Source organism: Mytilus galloprovincialis, chromosome 3 (genome assembly GCF_965363235.1).
Source record: "Mytilus galloprovincialis chromosome 3, xbMytGall1.hap1.1, whole genome shotgun sequence".
Lineage (NCBI taxonomy): Eukaryota > Metazoa > Mollusca > Bivalvia > Mytilida > Mytilidae > Mytilus > Mytilus galloprovincialis.
Genome location: NC_134840.1, coordinates 32,460,067 through 32,484,708, shown reverse-complemented (window position 1 = coordinate 32,484,708; position 24,642 = coordinate 32,460,067). Strand labels below are relative to the sequence as shown.

Here is a 24,642-nt window from a genome sequence, read left to right as displayed (position 1 = left end):
TACAGTTTTTTTTATTGCTATTTTCTCTCTCGGTGAACACACCAATTGGTACAATTTTGCATTTTTGTTAACTATATAGCTGTTCCATTATAAAGAAAAGAAAGCCAAATATTCTGATATTCTTTGTGCTTATCATAATTTCATAAGTTTATAATATTGTTTGTACTCTATATATGATGATCCATCTATATTCTAAATATTCATGTTGTTTAAAATGATATATTTATTGTTACATGTATACAAATACACGATCAAATTATTTAAATAAACCAAATATTATTATCATTTTATTTAATTTAAATAGAATGCTTATAGTACGATGAAAATTTAAATAGAAGCTTGTTGTACGATGTCAGAACTTAAATAGTACCAGTCGAAATACTGCTCGCTAGAACAAACAGGGTAAGTTAAATGTTATCGGTTTTATAATTCTTTGATTTTTTTTCTATGAAAGTAACGTGTATGATTCAATATTTCAGTTCTGAAATACTTATTTTAATACATGTTTTAAAAATTTTTCATAATATTACATCACTTACACGAACACATGCAATAAAGTTTTGCATCAAGAAAGCCTGATCAGCAATCTTACAGTGTTTGTACATTTAAGTGACGAAGCAAACATAAGATTAATGTGGGGTAAAAGATGCAATATTTCTGATTCTTTAAGTTGTTTTTTGTTTTTTGTTTGTTACTTTAGTTTGTCTGAATTATTCTGACTCCTTACTTTCTTTCACAAAAATACTCGATAAATCTATATTAAAACTCAGTGCCTTTTAAAGATCTGTTATTCAAAATTTATAAAAACTAAGTAGTTTTTTTTTAAGAAGATGATGATTTTAATTCATACATTATTATAAATCATTTGATATATATACGTCATTACAAGTTCAGGCGTGTTTTAGTTGATTTTTTTGTCCTGAAAACATATAAAGCAAAAAATATGTGTTACATTATCTCGCTACAGATTTTATTATTCTTCACACTCCAAAAACCTTTAGTCTGTCCTTCCACGAATTATTTTTTAACAGCAGAAGTTTATAGATTTTTTTAATTTTGAAATTTCTGCTGTTACATCAATTAGACAATAATTTTAAGTTGAAAAAATGTTCATTTTAATAATGATGCTTGGTAGATAATAGATACATTTGATTGTTTGAATACAAAGTTCTGCCATGTAATGATCGTAATGATACCATATGGAATAATGCATCGGTTTTCTTTAAGAGCTAAACTAATCATTACAATAGGGTTCCTTTTCAGTTGCTGCTATAAAAGGGGGGTAGTTTTAACGAAGAACAATGAATTTCATTTCATGTATATACTTCATCTAAAAGAAAGTAAATACAATAATTCGGGTGGGATTAATATGTATCCTACTGCATGGTTTAATTATTACAGAATGAGCTTTGTAATTTATTGGGGACAGATGTATAACTAAGTATGGATTTCTTCACATGAATTTTTGTCCAAATTTGAATACTCTCTCAACTGTGCATTTTTGTCAATGGGTTCTACGCTATTGATTTCATTCACATTTTTCAAAATGTTTTTATTATTAAGAAGATTTTCGTTGACAAAGGGTATACAAAACCAGTAAACACGATCATTATTACTTGATTCTCGCTGTTTTGTTAAGGTAGAAAATCACCGTTGGTCAAACATCATTAAAACATGGAAATTGAACTACAGATGGAAATATCTGACGAATAGAATAATTGGGTTAATAGTATAACATAAAATGGTTGAATAACTATTTCTCAACCGACTGTTCTTGGTGATAATTTGAATATAATTATATGGTGAAAGAACTTATATGTCAAGTAATTTTAGACATGCTTAAATTATCTTCTGATATTTATTTGACACAGTCAGACTGTTATAATTAAGTTATTTCAATTCATTTGAGAAAAATACCTATTCTATAAAGCTTTTTTTCTATAAGAAACTTTTCTTTTCATGATCATTATAATAATGATGATTGATGGATGCTGCACGTCTTGGTGCAAGTTATATGCATATTCCGGACGGGAACATGTTAGTGTGAAACATATTACTAAATGTACTACACAGACACGCTGAATCGGATTTTTCACACGCTTGTTTACACGGAAACACGGAATCCTACCGAGACGTGTAAAGTATTCTAAATCCGTGCCGCGTGCGTGCTTGATTAGCGGGTGAGCGACAAATACTAATATCAAGTCTTTGGTTTGTTCATGTCAGGAATCGAACACATGACTTCTCATACGCGAGGCGAGCACACAGCATCGATAACACCAAGCTGGTTTTGTGTCACAGATAAACTTTATCTTAAAGACAGAAAACGAACTTATTTGAAAGGAACTTAATATTAATCCTACTGTTTAGTTTATTACAAAATGTCCCTGATAAATTGTATCATGTATTTAACAACATGTGTGTTTGTCCGATTTTTTTAATCTTAACTACGTATTTAATTATAAGGGACCTAAGATATTGATTTCATTCGCATTTGTCATAATTTATCAAATTAAACCATTGACCAAGAGATGAACATTTTCTTTGACAAAGGGTGTAGAAAACCAACAAACACGGTCATTGTAAAAAATTGTTTTTCGCTGGTCAAGTTTAGTGTCAAGGTAGAAAGTCTGCGTCGGTCTACTTTCATCAAAACACGTATGCTGTGTTGAACTAAGGACTTCCTTTGTCTTGCCGTTCTGTCTAGTATTTGGGTATTCAAAGCAAACTTAAAAGTCGCCGCAATTAATTAGCTAGGGAGCAGAAAACAGTTATGTTGCCAAAGGGAATTTTAATCTAGTTTTTATTGAACAGCAAATATTGAATTGGTTGAAATAAACGTTTTACTGCATGTTACATGTATGCGTATACCATTTTATAAAAGCGGAGATGGGGTACGATTGCCAATGTGACAACTATCAGACAAATTCCAAATAAAGCTGATATTAGCAACTGCATAGGTCTTGAACGGTCTTCAACAATTAACAAACAGTACTGTCGACCTTAAAAGGCCCCGACAAAAAAAAAAATCAATAGCTTGATAAAACAATATACAAAACAAAAATACAAATTTGACAGATAGTAACCAACGGTAACCACTCAACTACACTCACTTGACTTGGGGCATGCACATCACAAATGTGACGAGGTCGTATGTTTGTTACTGCTCAACCATATACCTAATCTGGAACGATGGTGCAACAGCACAATAAAAAAAAACACCTAAAAAACCCTACATATAGCAGTTGGAAATAACTTGACTCATCGACAAGAAGCAAAAACAACAACTTACATAATGACATACCGAACTAAGAGTTAATTCTCACAGTTATTGAAAGCTAGTTCAAAACTAAAAAAACAACTTCGAATAAATGTTCTCCTAGACTATTACAGGTTTTTTTTGTTTAAAAGTGAAAGAAAGTTATCAAATAAATGCAAATGAAAAAATGCCACATGAGTTTCATAAACATTATTTGTATACAGTTTATTGTGAAAATTATATATTATCTAATATTCATATTTGCCTCAATATAGCAAATTTTGTGTTGAGGGGACCATATATATAAGTTTTTTTCTTTGAACATTTTTGATGACATATTTATTACGGCGTAATTTCATCTCCCTTCTTGCTTTTTGACGAATTAATCAACACGATGCACAAGTCAATTGGCAAAGGATGAGAAAAATTGGTCTCAGACAAATTTAGAGGTTAATAAAACTTGCTCCTTTTAGACTAATTCTAATTACTTGGTAGACCAAAGCTTAGAATATCATAAGACAGTTTACTAATAAAGCAATATGGGTTTTGATATATATAATTTTTAGTTTCTTTTTTTTTCAAGTTTAAACAGTAATTGTGAAGTCAAATTCATATGTGCCTGTTTGACTGGACATGTTTTTGAAAATGACCTTCCTTTTTGAGGCCCATGATAAATTGCTGTTTGGTGTTAGCCAAGGCTCCGTGTTGAAGACCGTAATTTGACCTATAATATGGTTTACTTTTACAAGTTGTGACTTGGGTTGAGAGTTGTCTCATTGGCACTCATACCACATCTTCTTATATCTATATTGTGGCATGAAAGGCTTCGATGCATGATTTGTTTTATTAGTTGTTAGTGGCTTTGAAATAGCTGTCAGTAACTGCCAGTACTAGTATTCTCTGATCTGTACTTACATTAAATAACAAAAAAATATAAATAACCCTAAAAAAGTAATTGATCTAAAGTATAATAACATACACAGCTATCCAAGTTGAACGGTATTTCGATAGACTTTTATCCTCCCTTTAATACTGAATTGTAGATCCAGTTTGATGAAGGTATGTTGGGAAACAAATGCTCTAAGAAATTAACAAGTTTGTGTCTTACGGACACACCAACGTTTAAGTACTGTGTTCTGATGTCACCTGGATAACAATTACACCTCGAGTGTATATTTCACTTTGCATTGCATGAATATTTATAAGTTTATTGAATATAATGCACATTTTTACCCATATTGGTTGAACTTGAAGGCATACTTACATGTAAATCAACATAATAATTTTACAATACATCATACAGAAAAAAAACAACAAAAGAACAAAACGTTATATACATATATGTATCTATCATGCAGTTGTTGAGTCCGCCCTCCTCAGTGACCATGACTTTTTAACAAATGAAACAGCATACTGCATAATTGACGGACAAGAAAGACATAAAACCAATTTATCCAAATTATCCATATTATCTATATTGGAATAGATATTTCTAACTTTCTGCAAAAATTCAAATCTCAAATCTTTATTTTTTGTACATGTAAATAAAAAATGCTCTTCATCATCTATTTTATTTAGACAACAATGTTGACATAAACGTTCTTCCCTTTTTATATCTACCCCTTTCAATTTCCAAAATATGGTTTATACAATACAAGAAAGTCATAAGTCATAATATGCATGCAGGGAATCTAGCATTTTAATATTCATGGGAACAAAAATTGTACTGAATGTGCAAAGTGAAAGTACTGATGATTTCCATGGCAACCAAGATGCTGTGCACATTTAGTTCATTTGATAATGATCTATTTCTATTTGGAATTTATCCATGCATTTTTATTTGTGGTTCCAGTTTGTTAAAGATCATCAACTGTACATAAAATATAAAGCTATACACGTCTATAAAGCTTAATTTTTGTAACTCTTTTTGTGTCTATCCAATATTCAACATGTCCATTTCTCCATTGCTGACATTATTTCCTTCAAAATCGTAGAATATACAACTTGTTTGTGATTTTTTTTACTGGGGAAATTCAGTATACATGTATTCTCTAAGTTCACATTATTAAGTTACAACACATTATTTCAAGGCACCAATTTTGCTGCACCAGGTGCGTATTTCAAAAATAAATGTCTCTTCAGAAAATCTTGAGGCCGAAGTATTCGGAAAATCCAAAACCTTAAACCAATTATTGTTAATGACTGATAAAAACAATCTTAAATATAACCAAAACCTTTTTTGGTGTAAATACAATATATATTTCTATCATTTTTGTCTGTTGTAGACTGATGTAATAATAATGTAAAATTAGCTCTGATACTATCAACACAGTGATCATTTCATTTATTTAAAACATGAAACAATGTTTAAATATCAATTCATCAAAATATCATGTCATTATATAATAAATAAATTATTGTACAGCACATACGTTGCAAATATTCAAACGAACTAACTTTTTTAAATCTGTATTTAACTTGGTAAAATTGCCTTGTACATTTTTACCCACTTATTTGTTTTGGACTCGTATACACTAGCATCAATAGCATACTGATGTTCAAAATAAGGCATTATTAATTTTTAATACTATTAGGCAAGGTGAACTTTTGGATGTTCAAAAAAGCAAAACATTTATTACTCTACGCCTATAATTTTCAAGCCAGATGTGATAGGGTTGTCTGGTCCTCTTAAGTAAAATCCACCATAGAATTTTTTTATAATTTTCCAAAGTGAAGTTTTTATCATGCCTTTTTTCAAAAATATGATAAAAAGTATGGGTCACCGGACATTTTTTCACGCTACAGGTTGTGCAAAATTGTCGGGTTTTGTATAGATAATGCATGGAAAATCCAATTTTGTGTGATAATGATAAAAAGAAAACTACGGGGATGAATCAAACCATATATGTTGTACTTTTCTTTTCAGAAATAAAAGCCGTAAATATGATAAAACACATACTTTTCTATATTTACATTAAAAATATTACACACGAATTACATTCTACTCTCAAAAGCACATTTCATTAAGAGAGTCAAGGGTGAAGAGAACGGGAGAGGACCGTAACCCTTGGCTAGGGAAGATGATCAAATGGAACAATAAAGGTATTTCTTAAATCTTTTCTGCCAATCTGAAAAAAAGTTTAAATCTATATTTTGCTGCCGCAGTATTGGCCCTCGAATCTATGTGCATTTAAGTTTGAGTTCTGAATGATTTGCCGATGCGACATGAATGCAATTGGAAAAACCTAAAAATACATATTCAAAATTCAAAAGTTTGGTCGGGGTAATTAAGAGGTACATTTATGATTACCTCTTTATATAACCCTTCTAGTTGTCACGTCATTAAAAAAACACTACCAAAGGTTGATAATAAAATAATAAACAAGTCCGCTTTATATAAGATATATTCACCTGATGTTAAACCAGTGACCGAGCTAAAAAAAAATCATATCTTTGCTAAGTTACATGTAACCAACGTTAATGTCAAGTGACTCACAATGCACACAGTTCATAATATAGTAGTGTGAACAATTCTGTACGTAAAAAAGCAAAAAATTGACATAGTTTTACATAGTGTCATTAAGATCTCTAATAACAAGTACAGAATTCATACATGTCTGGGTTAAACATAATGTCTAAGTTTATATACATATGAAGGTAAGAAGATATTGAATGATTGACAATGATACTACTCTACACCAGGAACCAAATAGTGAAGTTTTCAACAATGAGTTACCTATCAGATCATGTTCAAATTACTTTATATATGAAGTGCTCTATAAATATAGATAAAGAAATTGGCCTTGAGGAAAAAGGGTGGCACTGGATTAAATCATATAAATGGTCAGAAAATTCTAAACTTAAACTTATTGATGCTTTATTGACTGAAAATGTAAAGAATGAGATAATAGAGTTTGAAATGGTTAATTACGAGGAAAATCAGGTTGGTGTTGATGAGGCTACAGAAAAATTGACAAAAAATTTAGATAATATTTCAAGCCTTTCTTGTAAAGCAACTCCAAAAACTAAGAGGAGGAAAAAGAAAAGGAAATTTAAACAAGTTTGGTCAGACAATGTTATATATGAAACCAAGCGTCAAATAAATAAAATAGGAAACAAAATAAGGAATAATCCAAATAATAATAGTTTAAAGCAAAAGTTTTTTGAGTTAAAAAAAAAAAACTTAAAGAAAATGGTTAAACAGAAAAAGTATGAATATAAACAAAAACTTTATAATTGTTTAAGTGATTATATCAATCAAAATCCAAAGGAATATTGGAAAATTTTAAAATCTCTTAAGAATAAAACAGAACAAGATGAAATACCAGAGGTATTAAAAGATGAAGAGTTTTAATAAAGCATTTTCAAGATCAAGGTAAACCTTCATCTATAAATAATGCTTTTATGATAGACATTGAATCACAATTAAAGCTATTAGAAAATAATATAGATTTCAAAGCTGAAACAGATGCTCCAATATCTTGTTCAGAAGTAAATAAGGTAATCAGAGGACTAAAACTTCAAAAGTCTGCTGGACCAGATAGAATTATAAATGAAATAATTAAAACCTCAAATCAAGTAATAATTAAGTCAATTGTTAAAATATTTAATTTAATTCTAAAAACGGGTATATACCCAAAATCATGGAAGGACTCATATATAATAGCACTTCATAAGAAGGGAGACAAATCTGATCCCAATAATTACAGAGGTATATCTTTAATCAGTAATCTTCCTAAAATATTCAATGCTGTACTCAATAATAGACTAATCACAGTTGTGGATAAACAGCTGAATAACTGTCAGTTTGGCTTTAGAGAAAACCACAGAACTGCTGACAGTATTTTCATATTAATATCTTTAATTAATAAATATGTACACAAAAATAACAAAAAAATATATGCATGCTTCATTGACTTAAGAAAGGCATTTGACTCTGTATGGAGGACAGCCCTTCTATATAAATTATGCAAAATGGGAGTAGGAAAGTCTTTTTACAGGGTAATAAAACAACAATATTTAAATACAAAGTCTCTCTTTAAAATATAAAGATCACATTTCTGACTATTTTGACATTACTAGAGGTGTGAAACAAGGGGACTCATTAAGTCCTACTTTGTTCAATATTTTTATAAATGATATCACTAAAGGTTTGGAAGATGACAACTCAAGTCCATTGGAGCTCATAAATAGTAAACTAGGCTCCCTCCTGTTTGCTGATGATCTGTTTTTACTATCAGAATCTAAGGAGGGTCTCCAAAATAGTCTAAATAAAGTTTCCATCTTTTGTGAAAACTGGCAGCTTTCTCTAAACATAAATAAAACAAAAAGTATGGTCTTTTCAACAACAAAGCAAAAGCCTGAAACATCTATACTTGTATATAAAAACAAAAAAATAGAGAATGTTATGGAATATCCTTACTTGGGTCTGCTGATTAAATCAAATGGTAATCTCAGTCATAGTACAGCTGAATTAACAAAAAAGGCAAAAAAGGTTTTGTTTTCTATTAAAACATATACTAATTCTCTTGGCAGCCTTCCTATCAGAGAGTGATAGTGAAATCTATATTAACTTATAATTCTTAGTGAGACCTATATTAACTTATAATTCTGAGAAAACATATTTGGACTCCTATATAACATATTTCAAAGCTAAAAAAAGAGCTTTTGTTTCTGGAAAAATTGTGGACCCATTTAATTTTATTGACAAGACTCCAATAGAAAACTTGCATCTTGGTTATTGCAAGTTTACCCTTGGCACTAACAAGAGTGCCTCAAATTTTGGTACAAGGAACGAATTGGGAAGACTGCCTATTGAATGTCATATATAAACCCAAACTATTATGTATTTAGCAAGGCTTTTCACCTCAAATTTGAATCCCTTATTACATGAATCTTTTCAATTAACTAAAACTTTGGATTCTAGTGGCTCCTATTCATGGTTCACTTTTGCAAAAGATATTCTTTCTGAATCTAACATTGATATAGATAGACTAAAAACCTGTAATAATTTAAAACAATTAAAAAATATTAAAAGCTATATTAAACCACAAATAAACTCATATTACAACAACCTGTTGATGGATAAGTTGAAATCTATTGACGATAAAAGTAAATTAAATTTTTATAAAGGACTTGAGCCAAATCTATTGATCAAACCATACCTCTCTAACCCAAACTTTGAATTTAGAAAATTAATTACAAAACTTAGAATCAGTGACCATTCATTACTAATTGAAAAAGGAAGGCATTTTAAAATTCCTCGCGAAGAGAGACTTTGCAAAAAATGCAAAGTACTAGATGATGAGAAACATTTCTTAATAAATTGTTCTCATAATTCAAATATTAGATTAACATATTTTAATTGCATTAACAGAGAAAGTAATTCATTTGCTAATCTCACTGACAATGACAAAGTTGTATATATACTTAACCCATCAACACCAACACAAGTGAATAAACTAGGATCCTTTATAAAAAAGTCAATGGAACTGAGGACAGGGGACCCTTTAATATTTACCTGAATTTGTGTATATATATTGAGCTACTTAGTTATTGTCTTTATTTGTTTTTGTTGTTGTTATATGTCACAAACTGTATAGTTTATATGGCAATAAAACTTTGAATTGAATTGAATTGAATTGAATAAAACACATATTTTATAGTAGGCAAGTATATCAGTCATATTACTAGTTTGAATATCGTCAAATAACAACGGTTTAAATAGCGATGACAGGGCCGTAACTAGACCCTTTTGAAAGTGAGTGTATCGTGGCGAAAAAAAATTGACGAGGGGTTTGGGGGCCTCTCAAGGCCCCCAGAAGCTCTGAGAAAATTAATGCAAACTATGATCGTGCATTCTGCGTATATCCCGACTCTTTCTTATATTGAAATGCAATTGATTTTTAGCTAATTTTTCGACAATATTCTGGTCTCAAAGCAAAAACATAGATTCATTGTAATTTAAGACTTTCAGGTTTTAGGGACAACTTTAAAAGACCGATATGTAGGATAAAGTAAAAATCGTAAATCTCATAATTATTAAACTGAATTTGTCTGTCTGTCTGTTCTTGTCTTCACTTGCATTGTGCTAAGACTTTGTTGATTTTTTAAAAAAACTAGATTTAAATATAGTCACAGTGCAGTATTATGCTTTAAGTACTAGTACTGATTAATTCAACACTGGGGACCTGATCTTTGCCTTGTTTAACGGTATTAATGATTCCTTTTTTTTTTGGTTGTTGTTGAAGACCCTCCAACAACTATCAGGATGAAGAACATGAATAAAAACTTTGACCATTGATCATTTGTCTTTTTTCGATGCATTGACCTTGTGTGCGATTAGCCTGTCCCGTGCACGTTTACCCCATATTCCTTTATTTTCTGTTAAAGGGTCTGAACACGACTTAATGCAAGTTTAATCCTTCAATGTAAAAGGTCATATGGCAATAAATTTTTTTTTTTTTCAAATTATTTAATACCAGGAAATTGGTGACCTTACTTTAATTAAAACTATATAGATTTATCTACCCCCCAAAAAAAACAGTTTTGTAATATTTGATTTCAAGTTCAATTCTCCATGCAGAAATGACCATTTTTTTCTGTGTCCAGTAGCATCTTATATTCTTAAAATATTTTCTGGCACAGTGTCTCGACATCGGTGGACATGCATCATTGCAAAGCCTCAAGTTTACAAATGAAAATCAACACTCAGAATATAGTCATAAAGTATAGGACAATAAATGAAAAAAGACAAACCCGGGACACAGAGGTTCAAACAATAAACCATCAACTCTGAAAACTAAAAGTAAAATAGAATATGGATCACGAAAAACATGCAGGGGGCGACACAAGAGGGTGAAGAGAGCTTGCTTCTTGCAAGACGTTATCCGTGAAAACAATTTGATATGAAGACAATCTTTTGTTTCATTTTATTTTTTTGAAATTTCTAACATGAGGCATTTGCCTCATTTTCCTCAATGTAGTTACGGCCTTGGATGAATGAAGACTAATTTAAACTATCAAATATCTTTTTGAAATACAGTTGACTAAATATAAATGACTTGTAACCACGCTAACTATAAAGTTGCTGGCGGAACAACTCGTCTTGTTGCTTGTGGAACCCTAATGAATCTGGGGTGGTGTTCCCGAAGCTATCTTAGGATTAGGACGTTTCCTAAGACCATCTTAAGACGAATTCAATATTCTCATTTCAAAACAAATGGTTTTACAGTTTATATCAAGATCCTTTTTTGATATTTTTTTTATAATTACATTTGAAATCATGCATTTCATTAAATACTTGTTATTATAAAATTTTGTAAACAATTTTATTAATTGGTTTCGTCTGTAATAAATGTTTTATCAAACAATTTCTTTAATCATTTAGGATTTCGCACAGAGGATATGTTTAGGACGTCTTAACATAAGATGCGTCTGAGATAGCTTCGAGACGCAACTTAAGAGTGTCCTAAGTCGATCCTAAGTCCATCCTAAAATCAGTCTTATCTATGACTTACGACGAATCATAGGATACTTTCGAGAACACCACCCCTGGTTTTCAGTATAATTGTACTATTAATTGTACAGTTATTTGGCAAAATAAAAGCTTGCAAACCTGCCAAATAAAATTTAACCAAAAAATTCGGTTAGAAATGTAAACAATTCATTTGAATTCACTTATCGTCTAGGTCAGCAATCATAAACATACCAGCTTGTTTGTGATGTTCCATGGGTATCTTTTTGACAAAAAGCGAAATGTTATTTTGACGACAACAATTGTAGATGGTCAAGGATGAAAACCGTAATTTGGATAATTCTTGTATGCACTTTTGCAGCATTCTGATTATATGTACAAAAACTATCAATTTACTATTTAGCACAAACGCAAAGTTTATTAAATACATCTCTAATGCCTTGACTTCCCTCCAAGTAGAGCCCTTATATTCATCATCAATTGACCAAGATTTTTTTTCATTTTCTACCCAAGGTTGTTAATATTGATGTCGCGTCAGATGTCCGAATAAAGAAACTGGTTATATTTTTATACATTATCTCTCAAAAGAAACAAATATCTGATATAAGAGATATAATCGTTTATATCAACTGCTTGATCGTATTCCAGTCACTGTTAAAAATATGCTTTTTTTCTGGAATTGACCTAATCAAGGCGACAGTAGTTTACCAATGTTTTTATAAGAAAAATTAATGTTACAAATAAAAACTGATTGTATCACATGAGCTCCTTAATGAGCAAGACTATTTATTTTAAGTATAGTTTTGAATAAAGTATCATTTATTAAAGTTTGTAATAAGCATTTCCATCCTTTATTTTCTTTTTTCGATTAACGCGTAAAGAGATATAGCATTTCCATGCAACGGTGTAAGGGAGGTAAAAGCGTGTAAATTTTACACGCGAATGACCCGAAGTTATATAAGTGAAAAAAGTACGGTTAGTGAACACGGTGTTTACATAATATATAAGAGGTCAGTTACAACTAAGCACCATTCACATCAGTAATATTGGTGGACATTTCAGCCAAGGTAAGCACTACTATCATAGATAAAAAATATTTAAAAAAAGAAACGGGTTTATTAGCAAAACGAATTAAAACATGTATTTTTAATTCGATCAAATCTTGACTATTTCTGTTTCTATAGTATTCCTAGTTTGACATTTATTTTTCTAAACATTTTTTGATCTTTTGTACATAAAACTTTTCAGTCTTTCGTTTAAGACTTAATTTGTTTCTCCATTAAGTTTGTTTTGGGAATAATTTTTTCTCCAATGAGTTTCCGTTGTTTTGGGAATTTCTGGGGCAAATATGTATAAGGTATAACAGAGGCAGTATAAGCATGATTTATTCTATACATGTATATACAGACACTTAAAGGAACACATGGTCTTGCAAAGCACACGCCTAAATTCCATAAAGAATCAAGAGCAAATGTGCGATAACAGGAGGGTGTTATAAGAAAGGGGATGAAGCATCGCCATTCAAGCCGAAATTAAAACCAGTAAATTGCTTTGGCTTGAACAATGTACTCATTCACATATTTGCTATATAGATGAGGGCACTTAAATAAATGAAATAAATGAAATCTTATTTCATTTTACTATAGAGTTTACCGCAAGAAAATAAAAAATCTTCTGTTAGAAAAAAATAGCGCCTGTAAATTGTATTGCATTTACTTGAATCTCCTTACTTATTAATTGATGTTTGCTATCCATCTAGTCGGAAAATCATGTATTTTCATGATTATTATAATTTAATAGACAACAATTTGGAATGCTATCATAAAGATAATGACATATTGGATGAATGAAAATGTAGCATTGCAATGACCCACATACGAACCCCTCAAAGAGTTGGTGCAATGGTTATAAACGTGCAGTGAGCGTGGCACTGTGTCTATGAAAGGCATCGGACGCACCCTTTCTGTCCAGACTATGGTACATAGGAAAGTAAAAAGACAAAAATATAAAAAAGAAGATGTGGTATGATTGCCAATGAGACAACTATCCACAAAAGACCAAAATGACACAGACATTAACAACTATAGGTCACCGTACGGCCTTCAACAATGAGCAAAGCCCATACCGCAAAGTCAGCTATAAAAGGCCCCGATAAGACAATGTAAAAGATGACCATGTACCCCATTTACCCAGTTAATTGTTCTTGTTCTCCCTTACTCAATTGGTCATGCACATACATGAATGTATATTATTACTGCATTTTGCAAACTGTTCATGTGTAGCCAATGCAAACAGACTATAAACTCTAATCGAAAGCATTTAAAATCGCGGATTGCATGGCCGTCTCGAAGGAGGTCGTGGGTCAAATCCCTGGATTTTCCCAACCAAACTCGTCGAAAAAGGTAGTTGCTTCTTCTCTGTCAGTTTTGCGGCATGTTGACATACAAGCAAATATTGGTCGACTTGGAGTAAAATATTGCTGTAGTCCTTGCGAATTAATATCTTATGGGATTGCACGTAAAAAATCTTATGGTTTGATTGAAAACAGTTATCTAAGTTTTAAAGGGACATAGTGAAACATATTCGAGAGATTGTATGCTTGAAGTTCGTCGTTGATCCATTTATCTATAATCATTCTGGAACCGACATGAATTTATTCAATCATCGTTTATTTTTAATAGCATCATCGCTATTGTTTAAGAAAATGACGTAATTTTACACGTCGTTCCATTTTCTACTAGGTTGTAGGTTCAAGGTCATTGATATTATGAAACACAAGCCTTTCGTTGTGATTTGATAGTTATTCTTTTAATTGATGAAAAGTCTTTAAAGTGTGTTATTTAAATCATTGAATACTTTAAATGTTTACTGTTTTATTACCCCCATGATTTCGAAACATAGTGGAAACAATAAAGGGGGAATTTAACTATACCAATTTCAAGGTGAATGGCCTTGCAGTAATTTCATAACGATTACATGCGATTGAGAATAACCCAATTGTGTGACCTGATATCATGGAAATTTATTGATCAGATGTACTAGCGTACTCTCCCTTTGACTATAGGCAAAACAACAGTTTTATAAACTTTCTTCTTTACTTACCAGTTGGAAACCCGGTTGAAATAGAACAAAAGAATCGAAGCTCTTTGTTAGAGAAGCGATTCGATTAATGTGAATTGTATTGTTTACTATAGTGACAAAATTTTTAAAAGTTAATCGAAACAAACAAAATTACAATTTTCTTCTCAATTACGAGGTGTTTTATTTTAAAAACACCATTTGCATAAGTTTTCATTCAATTTATTTGGTATATAGTTAAGCTAACAATTAGATTTCAAGTCGACGACATTGGTATCTTTCAAGTTGGATGAAGAAAATGCATAACCTCCGATTTTTTTGAAAAAAATACCACGGACGGAAAACATATCAATCTATTAGTTCAAAAATTTTCGTGTCTGCCCTTCCATTATGTGACTCAAGAAAAAATTCCCCAAAATGGGTAACAATTGTATCGAAAAGAGAAAATCGAGTGCACCTTTTTATGTTAGGGCGTGTTTGAGTTGAATATTTTGTCTTGATATCGTACAAAGTAAGAATATTTCATACATCGTCTCGCTTCAGATTCTATCATTTTTACATATAAAAGCTACAGATTGACTTTATAACACACAAAAAATAACAGTACTAAAAGATGAAATATATGGGTCAAGTGAAATACCTATCTAATGAGTCACAAAAACAGAGAAGGTGTGTTCGAATAGCTATTTTTTTACTGAAAGTACTTGACGTTGGATGATGAAAATGCATAATTTTGAAAAATTATATTTTTTTGTGTGTGAAAACTAGGGTTTATAGTCTTTATACACTAAAAAAATCTAGTCTGCCCTTCCACGAAATTTTTAATTAAAATTTTTTTTAAATGTTTATGAATTTTCGAAAATTCCACCTGACAACCGATCAGACAATAGTTTTAAGTTGAATCAATGCAGACAAGATCATTAACTGATGCTAGTTGATACATTTGTCTTTTAAAATACAACTGACATATAAGGATCGTAATGGTGCAATGTGGATAAATTTATCGGTTTCCAAGAGCAAAATTGGTAGCCCGTCATCCCTACAATGGCTTCCATTTCTACGATTGTGAAAATGAATTGGCGTAATGGGGAGATAATTCTGACGAAGTAGGATCCTGACTGTTACTGTTTTGATAGGAAATGAAATTAACTAAACAATTGGTAGGAACAGTAACGGGATTGGAGCTGAAAATTTTTCACAAATGTTCTCTTTATTCAGTTAAAGGTCGTAATTTGAATTTGCTTTAATTTTTTTGTTTTTATACGACCGCAAAAATTCTAATTTTTCGTCGTATATTGCTATCACGTTAGCGTCGTCGTCGTCGTCGTCCTGCGTCGTCGTCTTGTGTCGTCTTGTGTCGTCGTCGTCCGAATACTTTTAGTTTTCTCACTCTAACTGAAGTAAAAGTGAATAGAAATCTATGAAATTTTAACACAAGGTTTATGACCACAAAAGGAAGGTTGGGATTGATTTTAGGAGTTTTGGTCCCAACATTTTAGGAATTAGGGGCCAAAAAGGGCCCAAATAAGCATTTTCTTGGTTTTCGCACTATAACTTTAGTTTAAGTAAATTGAAATCTATGAAATTTTGACACAAGGTTTATGACCACAAAAGGAAGGTTGGGATTGATTTTGGGAGTTTTGGTCCCAACAGTTTAGGAATTAGGGGCCAAAAAAGGTCCCAAATAAGCATTTTTTTTTTATTTTTGCACAATAACTTTAGTATAAGTTAATAGAAATCTATGAAATTTTAGGAGTTTTGGTCCCAACATTTTAGGAGTTAGGGGCCAAAAAGGGCCCAAATAAGCATTATTCTTGGTTTTCGTACAATAACTTTAGTATAAGTAAATAGAAATCTATGAAATTTAAACACAATGTTTATGACCATAAAAGGAAGGTTGGGTTTGATTTTGGGAGGTTTGGTCGCAACAGTTTAGGAATAAGGGGCCAAAAGGATCCAAAATTGAACTTTGTTTGATTTCATCAAAAATTGAATAATTGGGGTTCTTTGATATGTCGAATCTAACTGTGTATGTAGATTCTTAATTTTTGGTCCCGTTTTCAAATTGGTCTACATTAAGGTCCAAAGGGTCCAAAATCAAACTTAGTTTGATTTTAACAAAAATTGAATCCTTTGGGTTCTTTGATATGCTGAATCTAAAAATGTACTTAGATTTTTGATTATTGGCCCAGTTTTCAAGTTGGTCCAAATCGGGGTCCAAAATAAAATTTGTTTGATTACATCAAAAATTGAATAATATGGGTTCTTTGATATGCCAAATCTAACTGTGTATGTAGATTCTTAATTTTTGGTCCCGTTTTCAAATTGGTCTACATTAAAGTCCAAAGGGTCCAAAATTAAACTAAGTTTGATTTTAACAAAAATTGAATTCTTGGGCTTTTTTGATATGCTGAATCTAAACATGAACTTAGATTTTTGATTATGGGCCCAGTTTTCAAGTTGGTTCAAATCAGGATCCAAAATTATTATATTAAGTACTGTGCAATAGCAAGAAATTTTCAATTGCACAGTATTCAGCAATAGCAAGAAATTTTCAATTGCACAGTATTGTGCAATAGCAAGAAATTTTCAATTGCGCAGTATTGCGCAATAGCAAGAAATCTCCAATTGCACAGTATTGTGCAATAGCAAATATTTTCAATTGCACAGTATTGCGCAATAGCAAGAAATATCTAATTGCACAATATTGTGCAATAGCAAGAAATTTTCAATTGGAGTTATCTTTCTTTGTCCAGAATAGTAGTTGAATCAACTTAAATCATTGTTTTATACAATATACAATGTATATTCACTTTTACTACCAACTGATAAATTAAAACAATCTTTACCATTCAGTGATAACAAGCACTTTATTTTACATTTTAATATTTTATGATGTATTTAAATGAGTAGTTATTGTTGTAATGGAATTTGAATTGAGATCAGTTTTAGAAAAAGGGAAAGGGGGATGTGAAAAAAAATGGGGGGGGGGGTAAATTTTTCTCATTTCAGATTTCATAAATTAAAAGAAAATTTCTTCAAACATTTTTTTGAGAGGATTAATATTCAACAGCATGGTGAATTGCTCAAAGGCAAAAAAAAATACTTTAAGTTCATTAGACCACATTCATTCTGTGTCAGAAACCTATGCTGTGTCAACTATTTAATCACAATCCAAATTTAGAGCTGAATCCAGCTTAAATGTTGTGTCCATACTTGCCCCAACTGTTCAGGGTTCAGCCTCTGCGGTCGTATATAGCTGCGCCCTGCGGAGCATCTGGTTGTAATTTTTTTAAATCGAAATCTTAAGCTTTTTATCTGCATAATTTTGAATGGTCATTAACTATCAGTTATAGTTAACAATTTAATCTATATTTGAAAAACCCATTGGTTTTTCAAAACTAAACTACTGTGACGTACTGTTTGTTGTCCTTTGTTGTATCAAGGGTTTGTTGATTATAACCTATTTTGTATAAATATTTTACGATTTGTCTTAATGGACAGCATCGAAATTATCTACGAATAAAAGTTTGAATTGACTAACGGTTTCATGTTTATTATAAAGAAATTTTAAATACAAAAGAGTGCAAAGCAATAATTATTATAAAAGTTTCATTAAATCATTTTAATGGTATTTTGGTCATGCTAGAATAATACACAAGTACCTTAAAAAATGAAATTCTACTAGTATGTATTGATATAAAAGCTTGCGATTTCAAGTTTACAATTAAACAAAACAAAAAACAAAAAAAAAAACAACAAAAAAACAATACAAGGCAATGTATTTTAGATATATATATAAATGAAATTGGATACAATGTACAAAAGTAGATCATTGGTCTAATGACAAAAGAAACGAAACCGTTATAATAATTACTACTCTTAAAGAGTGCTATTAACTTAAGACTATCCTAAGATCATCATAAGACACCTCTCGTTTAGTCCTAACTTTAAAAGATGTCCTAATTTAGGACCAATGTGTGAAACACATTTAGGATTAAGCTATGTCGTAATACCATCCTAAGACAGGCACTAGTCCTAAGACAGCTTTGTGAAACTGCCTCCAGAATTGTAACTACGATAAGAAATGGGGCAATTTAAAAAGTGTCCAATCATATATGTTGACGTAAACGTATTATACCAAAAATAGTAATTCATATCATAACATACAAAGTTTTAAGTCTATGTTCTAAAACGTCCATAACATGACTAAAAAAATAAAACATGTTTTCTTGATTTACAATGGTGTAAGTGGGAATGGAAGATGGGGCTCTATCCTTTACTGATGCAGCTTTGTAAGCCAGGACGGATATGCGACAGAACGTACATTTATAGCACAATATCATATAAACCAGTGTAATACATAATACATAATACAGACGTTTAAATTGTTTTACATTGTCATTTCGGGGCCTTTTATAGCTGACTATTCTGTATGGGCTTTGCTCATTGTTGAAGGCCGTATGGTGACCTATATTTGTTTTAATTTCTGTGTCATTTTGGTCTCTTGTGGAGAGTTGTCTCATTGGCAATCATACCACATCTTTTTTCATATCCAAAGGTTGCATGGTCTAAGCGAGTACAATAACCACAAAATTAAGTACTTAGTTTACCTGGGATATGTCCAGTGATATATCAAGGAAAGGTTGGAATGTATGTTTAATCTGTCATTTTATGCGATCTATTAGATCTATTTATTTGTGTAATTATCTCTTTGTAAACTGTTTGGTTCTTTTCGACTAACAGTAAAACTGTGACAGAATCCTTGCAACAACTCTCTGGGGAGCTGGTAGGTGGCCTGTTGCAATGTGAAGTTTCTGACCCTCTCCAATATACTCTCATTTTCCAGTGGCCGTCCAGTTTTCCGCCCTCTTTTCAGAGGGTTCTGTTTACCAGGAAACTATTAAAACAAGCGTTCATGTCGGTTATCTCTTCAACATTTAACGGACGCCATGACGGTCGAGTAACATGAAACTTTCTGGTCAGGCCGGGTAATTCAAAAACAAATAATCCAATTATGTGTAGTCTTGTTGTCAAAGAAATGTACAAGTAAATTCACTAATCTATTTATTAAAATTCCATTCCAGGACACTATTTACATTATATACAGTTTACAAAATGCATAGTTCAAATATTCATTGGCACATTTATTTTACACGGTATCACAAACGGATTTTATTACACTCCGTATAAAATAGGCAACAGTGTCCAATACTGTGCACACACAAAAACCACGCATAATGTCCAATACTATGCGGACAAAACCACGCAATAGTGTCCAATACTGTGCGGACAAAAACCACGCATCAGTGTCCAATACTGAGCGGACAAAAACCACGCAACAGTGTCCAATACTGTGCGCACAAAATATAAAGAAATAATAGTAATTCCGAATCTACCAGTGATCTGCCAAGATGTATCTAGAAATTGAAAGCCTATAATAACAAAAGTCTGAACCTTATATACACATTGCCACCAATAATTTGACCTAAATTCTACATGTTTATCTGACCTAAATTGCCACCAAATATGCACCAAAAATGCACGAACCTATTTATACATAATAAAATCCTACTTAAACTAACACATGCTAAAAGGCTATGACCTCTATGGATCAGATACAAATACAAACTACTGATAACTATACTAGCTATGACGGAGGGGGCAAGGGGGGTCCCAATAACAGCATAACAACAAATTGATTTGGCTTATAACAGATAACAAGGAATTAAAATGGACAAAAACAGATAACAATAAATGAAATATTAAAACAAGTCAGGTCCTGGACTGATTGAAAGATTATGTCTCCATCATATGAAAATCAAGCACAATCCCTTCCGTTGCTGAATTTTTTCATTAATTGTAACTCATAACAATACAGAAACAGGTCCACAATAAGTAGTTCACAGTTATTCCCCATTGGAATTCTGATAGCTTGACAATATACGTAAACTCCATAGCAGACAAAAATTATATCTAGTAAAAATTTAAGGGCAGTTATGGTATCAAAGCAGGTCCAATTGACATAGTTCTTTTGTTTGTTATTACTAAAAAATGACTTGAAAGAGTTTGAATATATATATATATATTTGCATTCTGATGTTTTTAAATGCACGTTCAATGCATGAGGTGTGTGATTTTTTTCTTAATAAGACTACGAGGCACAGTGGTATATAGGGTAGAAAAATCAAAAGCACAAATTATAAGCATGCAATTTATCAAGTACTTCAAAATAATTTTGACACTCCAATTAATCCACTATTTTCAAAGGCCTTATTTGAACAACTTATTATCAGGTTTTTGAGTGTACTAAGTGTACAAGTAAGTCATTGTAATTAGAATACATAGTTTAGTAGTGGAACAGTGGCTTAAGACGAAATAAATCTTTGTTTGTAATGAGTTATGTGCAGCTTCAGAATCCAGTACATGGTTTGAACTTTCATTGTACAATGTATTTGGTTCTGCTTTGAAAAGAATCACAGATCTGAGTCTGTGTACTTTATTATAGAAAAATGTTAACTGGTAGTAAAGACCTCCATGTAGTTCTTAATTGAGATCCTCATCAGATATCCCTGACCATGTATTTTCCTTTTTGTCATATTAAGAAATGCTCGAATTTAATATGTACGTACGGGAAACAAGGAACATTATCCCCATACAAAAAAAATTCTAAATACATAGATATAGGAAGATGTGGTATGAGTGCCAATGAGACAACTCTTCATCCAAGTAACAATTTATAAAAGTAAACCATCGTAGGTAAAAAAAACCAGCCTTCCACACGGAGCCTTGGCTCACACCGACCAGCATGCTACATGTTCCTAACAAAAATGGATTTTATTACAAAGGATAATCATAAGATATACTGGAATTGTCCAATAACAGCTAACAATGAATAAGACAATAACAGCTAACAGCAAATATATTTTCAGAATAACAGATAACAAAGAATTAAATTGCCCCATAACAGCATAACATTTAAACCCCTTGCCCCCCCCTCGTGACGGTGCTGATACTAAAATATAATGTAAAAAGAATGAAATAAATGACTTTAACAGATAAGAGAAATATTGTCATATTTACACTCTATCATCATCGAGAATTCCTTTAACCGTTTAATATGGAATATCTGTAAAAAAAAGTAATGACGAATATGTTACATGTTTAGTAACCACAATCACCTGCTCTTAATTACCGAATTCGACTTATCACCTGGTTGGTACTTACATGATCAACTCGAAGGATGCCACATATGAAGCAGGATCTTTTCATCCTTCTGGAGCACCTGCGATAATTCCTAGGTTTGTTTTCAAGGGATTCGTGTTTCTTTAGTCTTAAGCGTTCTTATTCCTGTTTTAATTCTTTTAATTTTGTGTTGTTTTTACCAGTATTAGTCTTGTCTATCCTTTTTCGTGAAAAATATTTGAATTTAAAAATTTTACTCTCGGTCAGGTTTCAGGATTACATGTAGACAATTTACATGGCCGATGGTTTTTGAATTTGGTAATTAAGGTTAGATAAGAGTCAATTACCTATACGCTTTTATGTGATGCATTATCATTTGATATAGCTTAACAACATGTCTCATATGGAGCAGGATCTGCTACCAATTCCGAAATACCGAAGATAACTCCCAGTTTTAGATGGTGTTCTTGTCGATCAATGTTCTATGTTGTGTATTGTATACTGTTGTTGGTCTTTGAGTCGTTATTCCTTTGGTATTTTCCTCCTCTTTATTCAATCAGGGCTTTATTCATACTGATCGATTTCTATTACACGACAAACATATTGTATTTATTGTTTACCGACCGTGCAAGGGCTGTATAGCCAGTCAAGGTCATTAAAAACTTCCATTTGTTGTTTATTGTTAATTAAAATTTTGTTCTCGTCCTGAACAAACATGAAAGGTCATGAAATATTTGATACTGGACGTAAAGCTAACAACAATCAATAAATATTTGGTTAATATTTACTTCATTTCTGTTGTCGGAACCATAACTTATAATTGCTGTTTCTTTTTATGCCCCACCTACGATAGTAGAGGGGCATTATGTTTTCTGGTCTGTGCGTCCGTTCGTTCGTTCGTTCGTCCGTTCGTTCGTTCGTTCGTCCGTCTGTCCCGCTTCAGGTTAAAGTTTTTGGTCGAGGTAGTTTTTGATGAAGTTGAAGTCCAATCGACTTCAAACTTGGTATACTTGTTCCCTGTGATATGATCTTTCTAATTTTAATGCCAAATTAGAGATTTTACCCCAATTTCACGGTCCACTGAACATAGAAAATGATAGTGCGAGTGGGGCATTCGTGTACTGAGGACACATTCTTGTTCGTTTTGCTTTCATCAAATAAAGGATGTCAAATTATGCTCTGCATTTCATTATCAATTTATCATATAAAATGCTCTCCTACATGCCCTTTCAATTACATAACATTAGTATGAATATACTACGTAGAAATACCTTTGTGTCGTTTTTTTAAATGAATAAAACATAATGTCAATGCATAATTCGTCTTTAATGAGTAATTATAAATCAACGTCAGTCTATTTGTCAAATTAAAGTATTTAAATACATGAGAACAGACGTAAGTATAAAATAAATAACTAAACAATTTTCCAGAATTCATCCCGTCATGCTGTAAGCTACATTATGTATCCGTAATAGTCTGATTGCATGCTAAGAAAATCAGTATTCCCATTTTGGTTTTCTGATGTTTACAAGAACTCGACGATTTATTTTCGATTGACCGACCTCTAATTGCAACAATCTTTTCCTTATATAACCAGGTTTCAGGCGAACCGATTTTCGTTTGAAAAGGATATTTTCCTTGATTTTCAACAGCTTTTATTTATTTGAAAGAAAATTCATCAACCCCTTCATAGCTTCCCAAAGAGGATTCCAAATTTTTACAACATTAAATAAGCATTCTACGAATATTGCATAGATACAAAGTAACTTACCGGTTAAAAAGTTATTGTACTGGAACAAAATTCTTACTTGATCTATAACTAGTCATTGTGGAAATTATATAACAAGGACCACAACTCTGCACAAAATCATCAGACGGGGAAAAAATTCGATCATGATCTGTAATTTGTCAATCTTCAAGCCTAACTTAAAAAAGTGTGATTAATTGAGTGAATATTCTAAGTCAAAGGTACATAACTCTGCACAAAATCATCCGACCGGAACAAAATTCAAACTTGATCCAGAACTTGTCATGATCAAACTTTATACTAATAATCAAATTAATATCTTACAGCATGGGGGAAAAAGTTTGGAAAACTGACTATGTTAGTAAATTTGCTAAGTCCAAGAACCATAACTCTGCACTAAATCATCAGACCGTAACAAAATTCAAACTTTATTTATAACTTATCATGATATAACTATATACCAAATATTAAATCCATATTTTCAAGCATGACGAAAAAAAGTGTAGAAAACTTATTTGCCGGACTCACGGATGGACAGACATACAGACGGAGTGCAAACCTAAGGTCCCTTTCGACTTCGTCGCTAGGGGACTAATTACCGGGAAGATTGGAGCATCAGCTGCCAGATTAATATCCACCGAATGTTGGCCAAAATTATGAAACATCTTAAGGAAACAGCACTTAAATCGTAGTAAAGCATCAACTCGTAAACTATTGATATAACTCACAAAAACGGTCGATGTGCATGTTATCCCATAAAAAACTATTAATATAAAAAAAAAAACAGGTTAACATAAAATACAAATAAAAAGCACGTGCAACAGTATAAGGTCGATGATCTCATTTCTTAGATAAACACATTTATTTCATATCGGTTGAGAATAAGATTCTCTTATT

General features: G+C 31.6%; 1 protein-coding gene across 2 annotated transcripts in view; it reads left to right on the top strand.

Annotated features, from left to right (window-relative positions):
- The first annotated feature begins 277 nt into the window (after nt 1-277).
- The window catches only part of LOC143067733 (sodium-coupled monocarboxylate transporter 1-like), a 44,409-nt gene continuing 20,044 nt past the window's right edge, over nt 278-24,642 (top strand). Inside the window, exon 1 of one of the 2 annotated variants that reach the window (XM_076241220.1) lies at nt 278-402. The gene's annotated coding sequence lies outside the window, so the exon portion shown is untranslated. Of the gene's footprint in view, nt 403-12,659; nt 12,803-24,642 lie in introns of those variants that run through there. The other variant, XM_076241219.1, reaches the window with a different exon arrangement.